The sequence below is a fragment of the Charadrius vociferus genome, unplaced genomic scaffold (assembly GCF_000708025.1).
Source record: "Charadrius vociferus isolate BGI_N301 unplaced genomic scaffold, ASM70802v2 scaffold186, whole genome shotgun sequence".
In the NCBI taxonomy this organism is placed as follows: Eukaryota; Metazoa; Chordata; class Aves; order Charadriiformes; family Charadriidae; genus Charadrius; species Charadrius vociferus.
The window spans coordinates 510,226-530,892 of NW_009648793.1; positions in this window are offsets into that span (position 1 = coordinate 510,226).

Below are 20,667 nucleotides of genomic sequence, written 5' to 3' on the forward strand. Positions count from 1 at the left end.
ATGGAAGAGGGAGCAAACACCTCTTAACAGAGTCCATCACTATAATATATCGTATAATGGCACCTTTATTCTTAGACTTACAGATGCATCTAATATTTCCAACATGGAGTATTGAAATAAAAAGGCACTTTATTACGGAAAACTGTAACAAACTGTAGCTCATATTACCAGTTTCTTATAATTGTGTTAGTTTTTCGTTTGTTTAGTGGGTACTCATGTCTTGTTTTATACATGCATGTACGAGTGAATATACTGTAAAATAAATTTGCATACATGTAGTACTAAATTTCTAATATTTAATTAGTTACAGAAAATAAATCCACAAATAGATACGTTGATCTGCTTTTATGAGTATTTGTCTGATGTTACTGAAAGGAAAGAAAAAGCATGCAGTTTCTCAATGCATATGAACCCTGGAAAAAACCCTCAATACATAAAATGACTACCAAATCTTAGAGATTCTAGAAATGTAAGTTTGCTTAAGCCTTTTGCTTCTGTAAAACAAAGATTATAGAAACAGTATTTTATAAAATATAAGTAGTATTTTATCATACTAAGCAAATAAGTTAAACCAGATAGTTACAGTAACAGCATACACCAACAAAATGAAAAAGCAGAATTATAAATAAAAGTGCAACAGCCATGTACTGAAAATATTTTAAATTATTTTTTTAAACACTTTAATTTATTTGATTAAAGTCTCAATGGGTATAATGATAGCCTATTCTCATCTGTGATCTTATGTGCTGGTAAATTTCTAACAAACAATATTTATATGAGTATAGCTGTATAATCCACACTCTTTGGAAATCAACTGCCTTTCTGGTGATCCATTAAGAAGCCTGGAAATGCATTTTCAAGGGTCATAAAGTATATTCATTCTATTTCTTATAGCTACAAATAGTAAGAATATGCATTTAGATTATGATAACATTATGTGTTTACAGGAATATTTACATCCTTTCAATAACTTATTGGAATATTATTATTGTAGCATAAGATTCTAAACCACATTAAAAAAACACTAGTATTGCATATAGTATTAATCTGTTATGAGCATATAAACAATAGGAATTTTTCTTGTCCCTTTCATTCATGATCAAAGTTAAAGATTTCAAAGATTTTCACAACATTAATTTTTCAGATGACTGTATATGAAAGTCATACAACAAAAAAAATACTGTTTTCTACGCATATATGCAAATAAAAAGGTGTTATGGTTAATTTATAAATAAAATTTGTTGTTAAATAATAAAGGATAATTTGTTAGACAGTTCTATAAGAGCCTAAAATGCATAAACTTTTAAAAAATGAATTATTCTCTTTATTTTGTTTTACATAAGAAAAAGAAAAAATCCTATTTCACATCTGGAACAACTCTAACACTATCTTAATTTCATCTTCAGAAAAAGTGTTTTGTATTGGATTGTATGTCCTCCACACTATATGAAGCTATTTATTTTAAAGGCTGACCTCAAATTTCACTGTAAAGCCTTGTTTTCAGGAAAAAAAAAAGCTGAGAAACATACTATTTAGGTCAAAGTTTTATGTCAGAATTCTGCCTCAAGCTAAATCTTCCTAGAATAGTTTTACCAAAATGCTGTGCTGCTTCTAGACAACCATTTCTCTAACTGAGAATTTAATATAATGTGTTATACTTAAAATTCTGCTATTGCCAAAAATGGAAAACATCTCACAAGTGAAGTCAAGAATTATTTATTGTCAGCCTAACTAAAAACCTAATCAAAATACTGTAAGGAGTTATCTGCAGTCCAATTACAATAATCTGGTTACTTAGAATCACAGAATCATAGAATAGTTTGGGTTGGAAGGGATGTTTTAAAGGGTTTTAAAGGGGTCCAACCCCCCTGCAATTAGCAGGAACATCTTCAACTAGATCAGGTTGCTCAGAGGTCCAACCTGACCTTGAATGTTTCCAGGGATGGAACATCTACCATCTCTCTGAGCACTCTTTTCTTGTCCACTGATGTAGTCACTCCATCATAGAAGGCCACTAGGTTGGTCAGGCAGGACTTGCCCTTGGTGAAGCCATGCTGGCTGCCTTAAATCACCTCCCTGTCCTCCATGTGACCTAGCATAGCTTCTAGTAGGATCTGTTCCATGACCTTCCCAGGCACAGAGCTGAGGCTGACAGGTTAGTGGTTCTCAGGGTCGTCCTTTCTACCCTTTTTAAAAAAGAGCACCATGTTTCCCCTTTTCCAGGGAAACCTGACTGCAATGATTTTTCAGCTATCACAGAGAGTGGCTTGGCAACTGCATCAGCCAGTTCCCTCAGGACTCTGAGATGCATCTCGTCAGGTTCCATAGACTTCTGTATGTGATACTTGCAGTCTAAATTACTACAGAACAACATTTCTGACAGTAATACCCTTCAAAGTGTCATACAAGACTTACTAATATCTACTCCTTTTCTCTCATGTTACACTCCCCTTTACAGTAGCCCTCCAGGACGTGAGGCCAACAGAGGTGGGACAGGGCACCATTCAGCAAGTCATCAGCAGCTTCAGGGCTCTGAAGGGGAAGGTAGGTCAGTGTTCATGGAGGTAGGTCCCACCTTCCTCCTAAGTCTGTAGGTCTCCACTTGTGGTCATTTCTACATGCATTCTCACCACAGTCTGCTTCCTGCTCACTGGCTCCCAGCTGAAGTTTGAAGGGTGTTCATGAGCCAGCCTTAACATACAGAAAGAGCAGTGGTTTGCTTTGCCATGACTCCCTTGGTTGGTCACACTTCATGACATAAGGCATTCACAGAGCTTCACCTCAAGCGAATAAGACAGTGGTCACTTGGCCATCAGTCCGTTGTTCAGACAAGTAAATACCAACTCATGCCAAGGCATGTCCAGAGCTGCCCCAACACACTGCGCTATCAGGTTTGTTCAAAGCCTGTGGGATTTTGCTGGTGATAGCAACAATCATATTCACTGGAATACACCTATCTGTGTTACAATCATATTTTTTCACTATAAATTATTAAATAAGAGTCAGTTGTGAGTCATTTCTCAAGGAAAAACAACTTTTTTTTTTTTTAAATCTGTCAGCTTTCCTGTTCTTCTCAACATTATTAATGGAACCTCATTGTTTGACTTAAGTGGCCAGGGTTATATGAGAATATTCCAAAATTGGTGTTTGAATATGCAATCATGGCAACAAACAGTCTTATTTTTGATACTTTTTATTTTCAATGGTTTAATGTGTTACATTAAATAGGTATACTGATGCAGAATCAACAAACAGCTCAGGATCCTGCAAACACTTTTACACTTAAATAGCTCAGTTGGCTTAAACGAGACTAATCAAGTAATTCACAAGCATAACTGTTTATTTGCAAGAATACACTCTACATTTGAATGTATGAACAAATTCTTCTGTTGTAAGATCTCTGATGGTTCAAATGTCTCAAGGATTGTCTTTTACAGTAGTTATGCTGACAACTACAATCAGTCAACAACTGGGCCAGCTAGTCTGGATTATATTTTTAAGCATTTAATTGAAGAATCCAGTTCAGAAGCACATCTGTTCTTAAATTATCAGACTTTTTTCCAAGAACAAATGCCTTGCAAGATTACACATGAGACACCATCTTGATTTGAAGCCCCATTATTTCCATAGTGCTACAGCACCATAAAAAATAAAATAAAATAAGGCATCTCATTAAAGGATGTCATGAACATTGTCATTTTCACGTGGTGTTCAAAAGTTTTTAAAAAAATCCAACTTCTTAAATATTTGCTACATACAGCCTGCTTTTATGTGTTGCTTACTATTCTGAGACAAATGGGCAATCTAAATTAAATTATTTGAAATTAAGAAGATAACAAATATAGTTGACTGAAAACATTTTATGTGAAACTGAACATGTCATGTAATTCCATTTCAATGCAATTTTCTTGAGAAGAATAATTTCAAAGATACCTGGGGGTGCATGAAATTATTGCATTTAAAACATTACAGCAAAAGTTTCTAGTAATTAAAGCAAAAAGGTCTTGTGATTAATTTTTAATTGTTAATGTGGAATAAAAGAAAACATTACTTTTAGATAGATATTTGTAAAATTGATAACAGAAGTTACTAGATGCGCTTTTCTGTACGAACAAAAGGTTCTATTTCATGAATCATGAGGTTCTTCCAAGTTTTTTTCATTGCTATGAAAGGGATGAATTTGCTGGTTTCAGTCCTATCATAAAGACTGTGTATGCCTTCAGTATATTACATCACAGTTAATGATATGATAATCTTGTCAATGAAATACTGCCTGTGGTAGTTACATGGGATACACAAAATTGTCCATCAAGTATCAGATCAAGATCACATGACTTAATCAGACACTTTAATAAGTAATCATAAAATAAAAGTAAATATAAGACAATAAAAGAGTATAACTAAAAATTAATTTTTAAAAAACCAACAAAGTAAAATAAAAGCATTTAGAGGCACAGTCAAAACCAGGTACAATTGTATGAGTACTGTATGTACTATGACATAGTTTTGTAAATGTGTATGATTATATAATATAGTGAGCACTGAAGAAGGTCAATGACAAAATCCGTATTAAGCCATTACTATAAAAAAAATGCCTGCTGAAGTCATGACCATATGTAGTTAAAAAGTGAAAAATTGCACTTCAGTTGTTAACTAAAAAAGTCACATAATTCTGTTCTTAGTCTTTTTTTCTAACAATATCAAAATTAATTATCATTTGGCATGTTCCCTTTACAGAAAACATGCACCTGGTTGGAGGAATTATAGCACTCCTTTTTACGGTAAACCTCTCTAATAACATCCACTGCTCCTACTTATGTTGCTGACTGTGTATTGTTTATGACGGTATTTATAAACATCTGCTGAGTTGTTTTCTATGAAGTAAACCTTTACTTGCATATATAAACTGCATCAAGGACTGTAAGTAAATAAGGTCTAAAAATCAGGTATTTTAAAAGAAAGGGGGTCCTCCGCGCATTAAACCTCCTTTTTTTCTGTCTCTTGGTCCTGTTGTGAACAATTTGTATGTCAGTGATGGGGCTAGACAATATCTTTCTACCACTTTACTCAGGGCATCTATCAATGAGAATGCTTCCACAATCTTAAAGCCCATTTAAATTTCTGCAGATCAAAGGTATTCCCTCCAATTCTATCAAACTGAGCAATGTTACCAATAAAAACACCAAAATACGTTATCAATCTGTGATGGAAATAATTCATAATTTGTTCAGATGACTGTATTTTACTTCCATTAACAGTTCTGAAATGTAAAAAAATCTAGAAAACATCTTTCCTCAGACAAAATTTTAAGACAGGTTATAACAAAGATTCAGTAATAATTTTCACAGGCATTTCAACAATGTCATGGATTTCAACTATTAAACTCAGTAATAGAACATCATAATTCCTTCCCTCAGATTCTCATTCTTCCCGAGAAATGGCAATGTATTTCTACTGTGGAAGCTCAAATAAGTATTCGTCATACCATCTTCAATTTTGGTAGAGATCTTCATGGTAGATCAGAGAATGACGATGTTTACACTCTGCAATATCCTTGTGTTGTGTCCTAATCATTTGACGTCATTTGTAAAGGATTTCAAAATATATTTACAATTGTATTGGAATATGCATTGCCCTTTAGAGTTGACTGTTTACATAACAAAAAATCATAAATAACCAGATAACTTTGACCAACCAAATCTTTGCTGCTAATGACCTATAAAGCATCTATGCAGCTTTGGTAGCAAAACAAGTCTTACTCTGTTAAACCCTAGGTCAACAGTCATTTCCTCTCCCTTTCAGCAACATTTCTGGAGCTTGTAGAATGTAGGTAGTGTTCCTACTGTATTTACAAAGACAAAAGAGAATGTCTTGAAATTTGCATCCGTTGACCTATCGACACAAACCCCATATTTAAGAATGTCTTCTTTAAAGCATACTACCTCGGAAGACTTTTAAAATCCATATTCCATATAGATTCAATTTCTCCTTGTATCTCCTATGAAAAGAAGACATATATTGACTGAAACACCAAGGCAAGCTTAAAAGATTGTTACTTCTTTATGAAAATCAATCATCTTGAATATATTTTTCTCTTAAATGTTTTGTATTGTGGAGCAAATTCTTCTCTATGGTAAAGATTTTAAAACATAGATGTCTGAAGACGGACTTCTAAGTGAGCATGCGTGTTACAGCCAATCTAAAGTTTAATTTGATCTTGAATAGACAATGAAATATAAAGACAATTGAGATACGCTCAACACCACTGAGATTTGTACTATTCAGTTGTTACATATAGAAGCACCTCTGGGAAATGTAGCTCTTGGAGTTTAAACATTTATCTCTATACTGTAACAGCTTTGTAGTGTGGTAGTATTTTATGAATATCATCTTTGTAGGGTTTTGGCCAGATGTTGCTCTTTCTTTCATGTGACTCTGCTGATTTAAATAGGAAAGTCTTCTATTCCACTGCTTGATACAACTGGGGAAAAAATTAAATTGTCAGTCTGCAAGTTCTCTTAGTCCAGAGTTCAGCATCTTCTGCTCTGAAGGGAGTTTGAATTTCAACCTAGCAAAAAAATAAAAAAAAAATAGAAAATATTATTGCCATTTGAACAATGGAATGTCAAAATCTGCCATATTAACATTATTCTAAAATATTCAACCCTGAAGCAATTCTAGCAAACTTTAAATATGCTGAATAGGAGATGTAACAGATACCAGGTGGGTTTCCAGCAGCAGGAGGCAATATAGGAGAAAAACAATCAGAAACTTACAATGTATAGTTTAGGATATTTTCTACAGAGATTTTTTACAACTCTCTGAAGTCAGCACCTGCAATTTTCTCCTCTTCAGCATTTACTGAAACTTCTGCAGAGCTAGTAAAGGTAATTATTTTATTTGAAATTCTTCCACAATCTCTAGTGTTTTTGCTGTTACATTGTCACTTCTGCCACTCAGCTCTGCTGCTAAGGAGTCTCCTGTTTATTAGGCAGAAAGGAAGATAGGTCTTCTAAAGGTACACGTAAGAACACCGATACTGTGGTACAGCACTCAGTATTCTTATTTCTTTAGTCTATTTTAAGCGACTTCAGTATTCCTAAATATTATCTACTGAGGGCTGTGACTGTTGTCAGTGTGGTTATCATAACATAGGCATGATGGGAAAAGGAGAAGGGCTTGTCAGTGAGCTGTTATGGACCTATACAGGGTATAATGTGACTATAGTGATTTCATATCATTTTACTTTTCTCCACCTCTATAAATGAAGGAAAATGAAACTGCAATAGATGTTTGAAGATCTTTCTTGGTGGTGAAAATAGGATCAAATAGGATCAACTTCCTCCAAACAGAAATGTAGCAGATGAAAGAAAGGAATAATCTCAACAGGGGCTTCTAGAAACCCTAAGGTAATAGTCCAAAGATGTAAGGATAGTGTCAGACATAAAAAAAAAAAAAACAAAAAAAAACACCAAACCAAACCCAAGTCTGAGACAGTCATAGAATCATATCGTAGAATCATAGAATAACTTAGGTTGGAAGGGACCTTAAAGATCATCTAGTTCCAACCCCCCTGCCATGGGCAGGGACACCTCCCACTAGACCATGTTGCTCAGAGCCCCATCCAACCTGGCCCTGAACAGTTGCAAGGATGGGGAATCCACAACTTCCCTGAGCAATCTGGTTCACTGCCTTATCACCCTCATAGTGAAAAATTTCATCCTAATATCAATTCTCAATCTACCCTCTTCCAGTTTGAAACCATTCCCCCTCGTCCTATCACTACGTGCCCTTGTAAAAAGTCCCTCTCCAGCATTCCTGTAGGCCCCCTTCAGATACTGGAAGGCCACCATAAGGTCTCCCTGGAGCCTTCTCTTCTCCAGGCTGAACAACCCCAATTATCTCAGCCTGTCTTCATAGGACACGTGCTGCAGCCCTCAGATCATCTTTGTGGCCCTCCTCTGAACCCACTCCAACAGGTCCAGGTCCTTCTTTTGCTGAGGACTACAAAGCTGGATGTAATACTTCAGGTGGGGTCTCACCAGAGTGTAAAGGGGCAGAATCACCTCCCTTGAACTGCTGGCCATGCTCCTTTTGATGCAGCCCAGGATGCTGTTGGCTTTCTGGGCTATAAGTGCACATTGCTGGGTCATGTTGAGCTTCTCATCAACCAACACCCCCAAGACCTTCTCAGGGCTGCTCTCAAGCCATTCTCCTCCCAGCCTATATTTGTGCATGGGATATCCCTGACACATGTGCAGAACCTTGCACTTGGCCTTGTTGATCTTCATGAGATTTGCATGGGCACACCTCTCAAGCCTGTCCAGGTCCCTCTGGGTAGCATCCTGTCCCTCCAGTACATCGACTGCTCCACACAGCTTGGTATTGTCGGCAAACTTGATGAGGGTGCACTCGCACAAAGATGTTAAATAGCACCAGTCCCAGTACAGACCCCTGAGGAACACCACTCATCGCTGGTTTCTACTTGGACATTGAGTTATTGACCGCAACCCTCTGAGTACTGCCTCAGCCATTTCCTTATCCACCAAGTGGTCCATCCATTAAATCCATGTGTCTGGATTCTAGAGACCAGGATGTCATTCAGGACAGTGTCAAATACTTTGCATAAGTTCAGGGAGATGACGTCACTTGCTCTCCCCTTATCTAGCAACACTGTAAGCCCATCATAGAGGGTCAACAATTTTTTCAGGCATGACTGGTCTTGGTGAAGCCATGTTGTCTGTCACCAATCACCTCCTTATTTTCCATGTGCCTTAGCAGAGTTTCCAGGAGGATCTGCTCCATGATCTTGGCAGGCACAGAGGTGAGATTGACTGGCCTGTAGCTTCCCAGGTTTTCCTTTTTTCCCTTTTTGAAAATGGGTGTTATGTTTCCCCTTTTGTAGTTGGTGGGAACTTCACTGGACTGCTATGAATTCTCAAATAAGATGATCTGCTCCTGATCTTGGCAGGCACAGAGGTGAGACTGACTGGCCTGTAGCTTCCCAGGTTTTCCTTTTTTCCCTTTTTGAAAATGGGTGTTATGTTTCCCCTTTTGTAGTTGGTGGGAACTTCACTGGACTGCTATGAATTCTCAAATAAGATGGATGGTGGCTTGGCAACTTCATCTGCCAGTTCCCTAGGACCTGTGGATGGATTTCATCAGGTCCCATGGACTTGTGTAACTTCAGGTTCCTTATATGGTCTTGTACTTGACCTTTACCTGCAGTGGGCGGTTCATTCCCCCAGTCCCTGCCTTTGCCTTCTGTGACTTGGGCAGTGTGGTTGGAGCCCTTCCTGGTGAAGAGTGAGGCAACAAAGTCATTGCATACCTCAGTGTTCTCCATATCTTGGGTGACCAACTCTCCTGTTTCCTTCTGGAGAGGGCCCACATATTCCTTAGTCTGCTTTTTATCACTGACATACTTATGGAAGTTTTTCTTGTGGCCCTTGATGTCCCTGGCCAGATTTAACTCTACCTGGGCTTTAGCTTTCCTAACCAGGTCCCTGGCTGCTCCGACAGTTTCTCCGTATTCCTCCCAAGCTACCTGTCCTTGCTTCCACCCTCTGTAGGCTTCCTTTTTGCTTTTGAGCATGTCCAGCAGCTCCTTGTGCATCCATGTAGGCGTCCCTGCTTTTTTGCCAGACTTCTTTGTTGAGATACATTGCTCCTGAGCTTGGAAGATATGATCCTTGAATATTCACCAGCTTCCTTGGACCCTTCTCCCCTCCAGTGCTTTATTCCATTGAACCCTACCAAGCAGATCCCTCAAGAGGCCAAAGTCTACTCTCCTGAAGATTAGGGTAGTGAGCTTGCTGCACACCCTCCTCGCTGCCCTTAGGATCTTGAAATATACCATTTCATGATCACTACAACCAAGGCTACCCTTCAGCTTGACATTCCCCAATACCCCATTCCCTATTCTTTATTGGTAAGGACAAGGTCCAGTATAGCTTCTCTCCTTATTGTCTCCTCCAACACTTGGAGAAGGAAATTGTTGTTGCTGTGTTCCAAAAACTTCCTGGTCTGCTTTTGCCCCACTGTGTTGTCCCTCCAACAGATATCGGGGTGGTTGAAGTCCCCCATGAGGACGAGGGCCTGTGAAGGTGATGCCGCTCGTATCTGTCTATAGAGGGACTCACCCCCTCTGTGATCCTGGTCAGGTGGCCTGTAGCAGACCCCCACTGTAACGTCAGCTGTCCCTGCATTCTCTTTAGTCCTGACCCATAAGCTCTCCGTCGGCTCTTCATCCATCTCCAGGCGGAGCTCAATGCACTCCAAGTGTTCATTGACATAGAGGGCAACACCCCCTCCTCATCTCCCCTGCCTGTCCTTCCTAGAGAGCCTGTATACTTCCATTACAACACTCCAGTCATAGGAGCCATCCCACCGCATCTCTGTGATGTCAATGAAGTCATAGCACTGGAGGTGTGCGCACATCTTTGACTCCTCTTGTTTGTTCCCCCTGTTACCTGCATTTCGTAACTTCATCCCCTTGCATAGAGGCACTTAAGCTGGATCCTCATTGAAGCTGACTTACTGGTGAGGAGAGAAGAAAGGATAACCTGCTTTCTAGATTTCCTTACTAACCATCCCAAGGCCCTGAAGTCTCTTCTAATCACCCTTGGGCTATGTGTTGCCACTTCATTGCTACCCGCGTGAAAGAGCAGCAGTGGGTAACAGTCCAAAAGCTGTACCAGGCTGGGAAGTTTCCTAGTGATGTCCCTGACCTGGGCCTCAGGGAGGCTGCATACTTCTGTAAGAGAAGGGTCTGTCAGGCATATTGGACCCTCTGTTCCCCTCAGAAGGGAGTTGCCTTCAACTATAACCCACCTTTTCTTCCTTGTGGAGATGGTCGTTAAATGGGGGGTAGGCCTTACCAGTCCTGTCAACTCCTCTGGTGTAGTCAGACTATCATCCACATCATCCCTTGTCTGGCCTACCTCATCCAGAGCCTCATACCTATTGTACAGAGGCACCTGGGTAGGCAAGGTGGGAAAGGAGGGAATTGCTTGCCACCCCTAGCATGGACTAGCCTCCATTCACACGTCTCAATTTGGCCACCACCTTCAGCCTGGCTGGGGGAGGATACAGGATCCCTTTGATCTTGTTTTTTTTTCTAGTGTCTGTCCCTGTTTCTCTCTCAGGGAGGTCAGAGCGCGATTCCACCAGTGTATTTCTTTCTCGCTCTCCCTGATGCTCCTTAGCCTTTCTACTTCCTCTCTTAGCTCTGCCACCAGGCTGAGCACATCATCCACCTGGTCACACCTCACACAGCTGTCATCCCTACTACTGTCCATTAGCTGTGTAAGGTTATGGCACTCCCTGCAGCCTGAGATCTGGGTGGCTGAATGTTTCCATAGGAACTCCGTCTGTGTTATCCGTATTCATTAGTGAAATGCTTCTTTTTTGGAAGTGAAGAAGCACGTTCTGTTTGAATCTTTTCATATCTGGCTGGGCAATATACTAGGAAGTATCCAATACTGGCAGGAGCCAAGAATGGACTTCTCTAACTCCTTACTGCCTTCCTTTCTGAATAACCATTCTTTGGCTGAGTATCTCCAAACGTTTGTGATAACAAGTTAGATTTTGTAAAAGTGACAAGAATTCTACATTCTCTCAAAAAACGTAGAGTTCTCATTCTACATTCATTCAAAAATGAAACTGGCCTCCAGCTAGACTTCACACCACTGATCACCATCCTCTGAACCCAGCCATTCAGCCAGTTTTTAATCCACTTCACTGTCTGCTTATCAAACCCATACTCCATCAGCTTCTCTGTGAGGATGTTATGGGAGGCAGTGTCAAAAGCCTTCCTGAAGTCCAGGTAGACAGCATCCACTGCTCTCTACAAGGTTGGTCATTTCCTCATAGAAAGTTATCGAGTTGGGCAAGCATGACTTCCCCTTTGTGAATCCATGTTGACTACTCCTGATGATTTTCTTGTCCTTCATGTGCCTGGAACTGGTTTCCAGGATTAGCTCCATCCTCTTTCCAGAGATCAATGAGGCTGACCAGACTGTATTTCCCTGGGTCCTTGTATTGTTGAAACACGAGCTTTGTTCTCCGTATTGAAAAATGGTGCATTGATATCAAAACCATAAAAGCAATTAATTTTATCAACTTTTACAAAACTTAACTTGCCATAAGAACTTTCTTTCATAGGGCACCTTCACATTTTCTTTTATTATGAACTATGAATTATGGATACTGACTAAGAGTTCTGTCACACCCCAATTACCTCATTTCCAGCCGACTACTCATGACTGCATCTCTGACTGAATTAGAAAATATCTTGCAGGTTAATGAGATCTCTGTTAAGTACACTGAAGCTGGGCAAGGGAAACCACAGGTTTTTTTCCATATTTAACAAAACTATGTTTAACCTATAGACAAACAGTAATGGGGTTTTGGTGGTTTGGTTTTTTTAAACAGTCTATGGTTTTTAGAACAACTGATGAATTTCCTTTCCTATCTCAAACTCACAGTACCGCTAATTTAAATGTTGTCTTTGAGGGGAAAAATTTAGTTATTCCCCTTTTAGAGGAATTGTAATGACAGAATGGTAGAACATTTGAAAGGAAGTGTAAAAGCTGTAAGTACCACGTATTTATGCTCCTTATGTACTCACATACAAAAAACTCTTTCCAAAGAGAACAATATAATTTTACCTGGAAACACTCATAGGAAAGAGGAATAAGAGGACTGAATTAACTTTCTATAATTACCCTGGAAAATGTTCTCTTGGTTTCTTTTCTAGAAAAAAAAAAAAAAAAAAAAAGAAAAAGAGAGAGAGAATCAGAACACTGAGATTTTATGTGGAAAGTTCAAGAAGAAACTTCATTTCAAAGTACGAAAGAGGATTAAACACATAGTATTACCATAATGGAAAAATATTGTAAGAAAGAAAATATATGCAGTGAGGATTTTTTTGTTACTTTTTGAACTGACATGACATTCTTTCTACTGTGATATTAGATTGACAAGAAATAGAATCATAGAATCATGCAATAGTTTGGGTTGGAAGGGACATTTAAAGGTCATCTGGTCCAACCCCCCTGCAATGAGCAGGGACATCTTCAACTAGATCAGGTTGCTCAGAGCCCTGTCCAACCTGACCTGGAATGTTTCCAGGGATGGGGCATCTACCCCCTCTCTGTGTAGCCTGGGCCAGTGTTTCAGTACCTTCATTATAAAATATTTCTTCCTAATATCTAATCTAAATCAATCCTTCTTTAGTTTAAAACCATTACCCCTTGTCCTGTCACAACTGGCCCTGCTAAAAAAATTGTCCCCATCTTTCCTGTAGCCCTCTTGAAGTACTGAAAGGAAGCAATAAGGTCTCCCTGGAGCTTTCTTTTCTCTAGGCTGAGCAATGCCAACTCTCTCAGGCTCTCCTCATGGAAGAGGTGCTCCAGCCCTTTGATCATTCTTGTGGCCCTCCTCTGGACCCACTCCAACAGGTCCATGTCTTTCTTGTGCTGAGGATTCCAGAGCTGGACATAGTAGTGCAGGTGGGGTGTCACCAGAGAGGAGTAGGGGGGCAGAATCATCTCCCTTGATGTGCTGGCCACATTGCTTTTGACGCAGTCCAGGATACTGATAGTGTTCTGGGCTGCAAGCACACATTGTCAGTTCTTGTCCAATTTCTCATCTACCAGTACCCCCAAGTCCTTTTCGGCAGGGCTGCTCTCAATCCCTTCATCCCCCAGCCTCTATTGATACTGGGGGTTGCCCTGACCACAGTGCAGGACTCTGCACTTGTCCTTATTGAACCTCATAAGGTTCAAACAGGCCCACTTCTCAAGCTCATCCAGGTCCCTCTGGGTGGCATCCCATCCCTCAGGTGTGTCAACCACACCACTCTGCTTAGGCAAGAATTAATCAATTCTTTTCGTTTCTTAACTAAATGCCTAATGACTAAGGAGCTCAAATGAAAAACCTGCAGCAGACGATAAGTGGCATTTTACACTGTCTGATTTGTGTACAGTTTTTATCACAAGTGATAATAGGTTGATGCATTGCAATAAAGAGATTTTTTCTTTCTAAAGGATCTGTGTTTTCCTCAAGTGCTGAAAATTATGTTTCAATATTCAGATTTTTTATTGAGCTTGCTTGAATTTTTCACAAAAAACTAGTCATCCATTTGTGGTTTATTGGTCTATACTTCTTTGATGTTATTAAAGAACTGTTACGTCTGGATTATGCATTTCTACAGGAAAAGTGTATACACAAGAATAAAAACCAAATTAAATATTCAGTTTTGCCTTTACTGTTCACAACAATACATTCATAATGTCTTTGGACTGAATAAGATTTCTATTTTTTTCTGATGCAATGTGTTTTTATTACTGCTGGTTATATTTTTTCTGAGTAAACAGATTTATATTAAAAAATGCAAGCCAAAAAGCTCCTTGTTCCTATTATCTGTTCTTAGTAATCATCAAATTAAAAAGTGTTTTGATTAGATCTGTTTGTCTTAGTATTGTCATTTTTCAAATTAACCCCAGTACATGGCAAAACCAGGTGACTCCATGGAATGATCTTACAGAGTTACAGATGCACTTTGACTTAGAACTTTTTAATGAGAGACTCTTGTAGTAAAGTTAATTTTAATAGTTAATTTAAAGATACTTGGCAAAAACAAAGCAAAAATTCAATAATACTTAATAATGTCCAAATGTGTTCAGCTTGATTACAAAGATGATTTATGATTTCTTCTGTAAGAGGGAAAGATACATAGAGGATTACAGACTATCTATGAAGGAGTTCCTCTTTTATGGAAGAAATCTCTGGCAATTTTACATGTTTTGCATTTCTTCACTCTGAATTTAGATTTTAATTTGGTCTTGGAATAATGCAATGTGCTGAGGCATATCTCTAGGGTGAAATTGCCTTCTTGCAGAGGACCTGCAATAATTTGTAATTATCTTTATTCTAAAGATACTGAGCTCAAGTTACGATGGAAAGTGAGTAAATGTTTTTTTGTGAAAGTTAGTTTCTTACGATCTAAGGTAGTTCTTAAAATGGAGTTTAACAATGTTTAGTATCATGCTCATTAAATTGATAAAATGACCGCTAATTTAGTTTTCTACCAAGCAAATTTAGATAGAATTGTTAACTAGAAATCCTAATTGAAAATATTTAGACTAAATGGATAATTAGTTCTTTCTAGTTGAGCAGGATTGTGATTGGTGTAGGAAACAATTGGAGATGTAGGATTTTTACCTTTGTTCATTTTCTTTTATTCTTATGCAACTGTATTTTTTTGATTGCTACAATTAGTAAGGCATTTAGTTGAGTAGTCTAATGGCTGCTGTAATCTAAGGAAGCATTTGAAAATGGATGATTAATTAGATACAGCAGCAATGTACTCCCTCTCTCTTAGCTGCACTACTTACTGAAAGAGCCAAAATTAATGACAGAAAAGCTACTTTAGCATTTTTAGGCTATGAGAGGGTTCCCATCGATAAGGAAAAGTAGATATGACAAACAAACCATTCTGATGAGCCATGATCCAAACATAGATTGTTTATCCAACAGCTATAATTTATAGACAAATAATAAAACTTAGAAGAACAGAAAATACTAGTTTACCAAGGAAAAGGATATGTGGAAAGATTAGGATATGGTAACAAGGTCATGTACAGATTAGCTTCTGAAGAATCTACACTATGTGCAGCATCCCCTCTAGGAAGGTGCATCATTGCATTACGGTTATATTCAGAGATACTGAAATTTAGATATTTCAATCTATTTTTCTGAGAAAACCTATTTCAAAGACCTGCTTTCTCTTAGAACCTATTCCGTCCTCTACCGAAAGCTTGGTGAACCTATTCCAGATGTTTAATTTGGCCATGCCAGAAAAAATGCTATTGTCATTCCTACCAAATATTTTACTGTTTGGGCAGACACTCTAAAAAAGCATATCTACTTACAATGTTTCTAATATTTTCTTTCCACACAACCAGATACCAAAAAAAAATAAATTTCATAAATCCGAAGTCAGTATTACAGTGAATCAGTTCTATACCCTCTAAAACTACACAAGCACTCTTATTCTTATGTTACTGTGGTATCTGTTTTTAGTATGAAACACCTTTTTGTGTTGTCATAGTTCCTAAACACAATAAAATACGTATTACGTCAGGGATTAAAATGATAAATGTACATTTTTATTTTAATATGTCAGTGCACAATGACAAATAGATAATTTTATCCAGTAAATTTTAAATTGCTTCTTCCATACTGAGTATTTAGTATCAAACTACTTTTTCTAAAGACTAATATTTTTAATAATATTTCCTGGATTATTTGGTTCTTAGAAGGAAGCAAGCCAGTGCATAAAAAAAAGAAAAATAAAAATCAAAAGCTCTTACCCATTTGGAAAGTTCAAATATTTTGTTTTGTGTTTTAAAAGTCATTGTTGACATCATGTTGTTATCTGAAAAAAAGTGGAAATTTCATTGACACTTTACAACTTGCAAAAGCATTGCTCAGTATGAGCGATCTAGTTTTATTGCAATCAAGAAACGCTGTTCCACCATGATCCTTAAAACTAGCTAAAAGATAACCTGACTTTCAGCAGCAAAGATTAGGTCATGGCTATTCATATCCTGAAGTTTGTGCATGATCATTCACTCAAATTAACCATTTGCTTTCTCCTACTATTGTATCGTGAGCAACACCAAATCCATATTTGCATCAAGGACACATCTGTGTTCTCATTAAACACATTTATCACTAGTCAATCAACTGATTACAATTCTTAGAGACATGAGTTAAATTTAGAACACTCTTCTATCTATAAACTGTGTCCTTATAACATCAGATGCAGGGTCTAGAACCTTCATGATACAAGGCTAGTGTCCCTCATGCAATTACATGACAAAATTCTCAGCTATCTATACTTGAGACAGCTATTTAAAACCACCTCAACTAGGTCTACATAAGGTAGTGATACCCTACAGTAAGCATTATGTCTTCCATCTAAGTCAATATCCAATTCCCTGTGTGTGTATAAACCTGTATAGAAATGATCAGTTTCTGGTGGGACATGAAAGGAGTCAGCAGATACAGTTTGGTAAAGCAAAAAACTGTGCTCGGTCCACAGATACAATAACTTCACAATACACTGTTATTAGGAACTCAGAGACAATATTTTAATTTTTAAAGAAAAAGCATTGGGCCCAATCTCTCTGTTATGAGGAAATATGGACCTTGGATATTTCTGGATGTTGAGAACGTTTTCACATAAAAAATTTCTGACTCTTACAGATATTTAAGTTTTTCATTTCAACAACCTTGCTTAGTAAAGAGTCATTTTTCTTCACTTTCTGTTTAACAGAAATCTGAGTGGACAAAACAGTATTGTTAATTAAACAAACACCCCAATTACAATCTAAGATTTAAAGCATCCCAGATATGACAGATGTAAACCTTTTGACTGCATTAACCCTGGTACTCTTTTTTGTTATGTTTTCAAAAGCCTCGGAAAAGATAGCTGCCAAGGTGCACAACTCTGATTTTGAGGTAAAACTTCAGACTTCTTACTACTGCTCTTGGACCATTTTAGGCATCTGTGAAAATGAAACAACAGAAAACAATAAAAAAAAAGAGTAATAATTTCTTTTCCTTTGTAGACTAAAGTTCAAGGATTAATGTTTGTGTTTAAAATACATGAAAAGGAAGGTAATTTAATAAGTATATAAGCAGAGTTTCCCAGATCTAAATTTTTATTTTATATTCACAGAAGAAATAATACAGAAAAGAAAAAAAAACCCAACCCATAAATAACTGTGCGTATAAACTTGCTTACAGGTCTTTTCCTAGAAGATAACTTGACAATATTTATATTGTTCTGTATTCTATCAGCAGGGAGTAATGGAAAGGGGAAAACGTTGGCTTTGTTTAAGCTATAAGCATAAACTATACCAGCTGGTGCAGTCTGTTGGGAACTGATATGTGGGTCAGCACATTGCATCATCAGCACTTCTCTTCTTCAGCAAATCCACCTGCTTGAGTAAACAGACAATATGGGGCCCCAGTGTAACAAATTACATTATTAAAGAGACAACTTTCTAAATTTGTGGCCTACTTAGCTTTTTATTCCAGATTCCTCCTTGAATAAAAGTATTTGTTGTAGCTAGCTCCAGTGAACTCATAGGTTCTTTGATGATAGTATAAAGGCAAAAATAGTATAAAGGCTAATATGGCTATAGTGCAGAAAAAAATATCAACGGAATATGAATATAATTTCCCTATATGTTACTTTCTACTGAGATAATCGACAACTATTTTATCCTCCTAAACAGAGTCTGCAATAGATGTTGAAAGCTTAGTTTAAAGTTCTTTTACACAGTAAGCTTTCTATTAACCTTCCCTGTATCTAGAGTTTAGCTTACTACATAGACACAAACACCTGAGATGTGACCCATATTAACATGCTGTAAATAATTACGTATTTGGTTTTTCTGCTCTGTCTTGGAAAATGTTTAATTCCAGGGGAATCAATTCTTCTTCATCTGAAAGGACAGGCCTATCAGAAAGAGAGAACCACACCAAAATAAAAAGAAAAACAAAACACATGCAGTCACAGTAATTGGAAGCAGATGGGATAAGCTAAATACAGCATAAGCATAAATGAAAACTAAAAGACCTCATGAAAATCTGAAAGTCAAAGCTTGTCTCTTTGGAATAAACTGCTGTAGGTTGGCCTTCAATGAAAGCTCTTGATGTTTAGAAGGGTAGTTCAAGATCTATGTCTTGTGAATTAATCAGCATATTCATATTTTGGAAAGGTTATAAAAGGCATAATGTTGGCTGAACATTAATTTCTCAAAAAAAGTCACTACTTCTTCCCGGGAAATGAACTGTTTCATATTGAAACAAAATGCATTTTAAATGTTGATGAACAATTTAGAAGCTATTGAAAATATTCCAGCAGTATTTCTGTTTTATTTTTCATATAATTTCTTTTTTGCATTTGAATTTGCATGTCTAAAATCCATGTTGATTGATGCTGTAAATATTCAACAGAAAATGTAACAAAAAATGTTCTTCTGTTATACTATGCTATATAATTTTAGCTAAATGACAAATATTAACTGTCAGTTTTCTGAAGGTAATTTAGAAGTGCAGCCTCATAGGCCCTTATGATTTGAATATATATATATAGAATAAGTGGCTTTATGCTTCCTTTTTTTGAAGAGTTACAGAGAAATTGTTTTTCTTAGATTATGCTCACACACTCAGAGAAATTATGTATCTCTGAATTCATTGTACAATGAGATTGTGGGGCCTTTTAAATCCAAAACATCAACAAGTAAACTCTTATTAGAACTGACAAAGAAATTCAAATAAAGATTGAATTTAAGTGGGTTTCTCATTACTGAGAACTGGCCATCCACGTTATCAGAAGTGAGAGTTAGAAAAGCACACTACAAATTTGTCCTTTAGAAGCTGTGAGGATAAAGCAAAACAGTATCAAACGACAGCATGAATTGATGGTTACAAATCTTGATGCTAAAATGTTTAACTGGTATGCCTACACCTCCTGAGAAACAGAATAGTAGGAACGAGAAAGCAATTTGAAAACACAGGACCTACAGTCAGCTGGATTTTACGTACTGGAAGACTGTGATTAGATCCCTCCCAGGGTTCTGTTGTTCAGGTTCAACAACCAAAATTCCTTCAACCTTTCTTCATACACCATGTTCTCCAACCCTCCAGTCACCTCAGTTGCTGTTCAAAAAATCCTGTAAAGTTTTTCAATTTCTCTCAACTGGGAGAACTAAAACCTGGTACAACATCATGTGCAGCTTAACAAGTGTAGGGTAGATTGGGGATAATTACATCCCCTGATCTGCTGACTATACTCTTGCTGACGTGGCACAGAACATGGTTTTATTTTGTTGCTGCAATGGCACACTCCCAATTTATGTTTTTTATATGATCTGTGTGTAAAAATACTAAGTGAAATGTCCCCTGTCAATGGATAAGCCTCTGGCAAAACAGCATTTTTTTCAAAAGTGCATATTACTAAATATCATCACTGATTAAAATATTATTCAAACATCTGTAATCTTACTTTGGAGACTAGAAATCAAATGTTGTAATTGTTTAAACGTTGTCCCTTCTAACCTATTGCAAAGCAGACATTCATAATTATACTTAGACAACACTTGCTCTAACCAATGCACATGTGCAGCAAAAATCACTTATTTTTCTTCCAGTAGTATGTGTCTGCAAAGTATTGCTTAAGGCTTCAAGAAGCTGGAAAGCTTTGTCAGGAACCGAGATCTGTAGATCATAACCTCTGAGAAAAAATATGTCTTTTCTTCTGAAGTGTTTTGTAACAGCTAGGTGAAGAATTCCTTATGAATAATTTGATTAGCAATATTACCTATTTTTGTTAGCAAATAATTCATAAATTAATAATATTTTTCTGTTTTATTTATATAGAATTTTAAGACTATACAAATATTTTAGGAAATTGTATCTCAGTTCCAACATTTCTGAGGAAAGATTTGCTTACCTGTCAATTATTTGTCTCTTATTCCTTGTGACAGACAACATAGGTCACAATGCATTTTGCTTGTCCTCCTGATTTCATAAGTTAAGCATTTGAAATAATCAGTATTATTTACTGCTGTGTATTTCCATCAT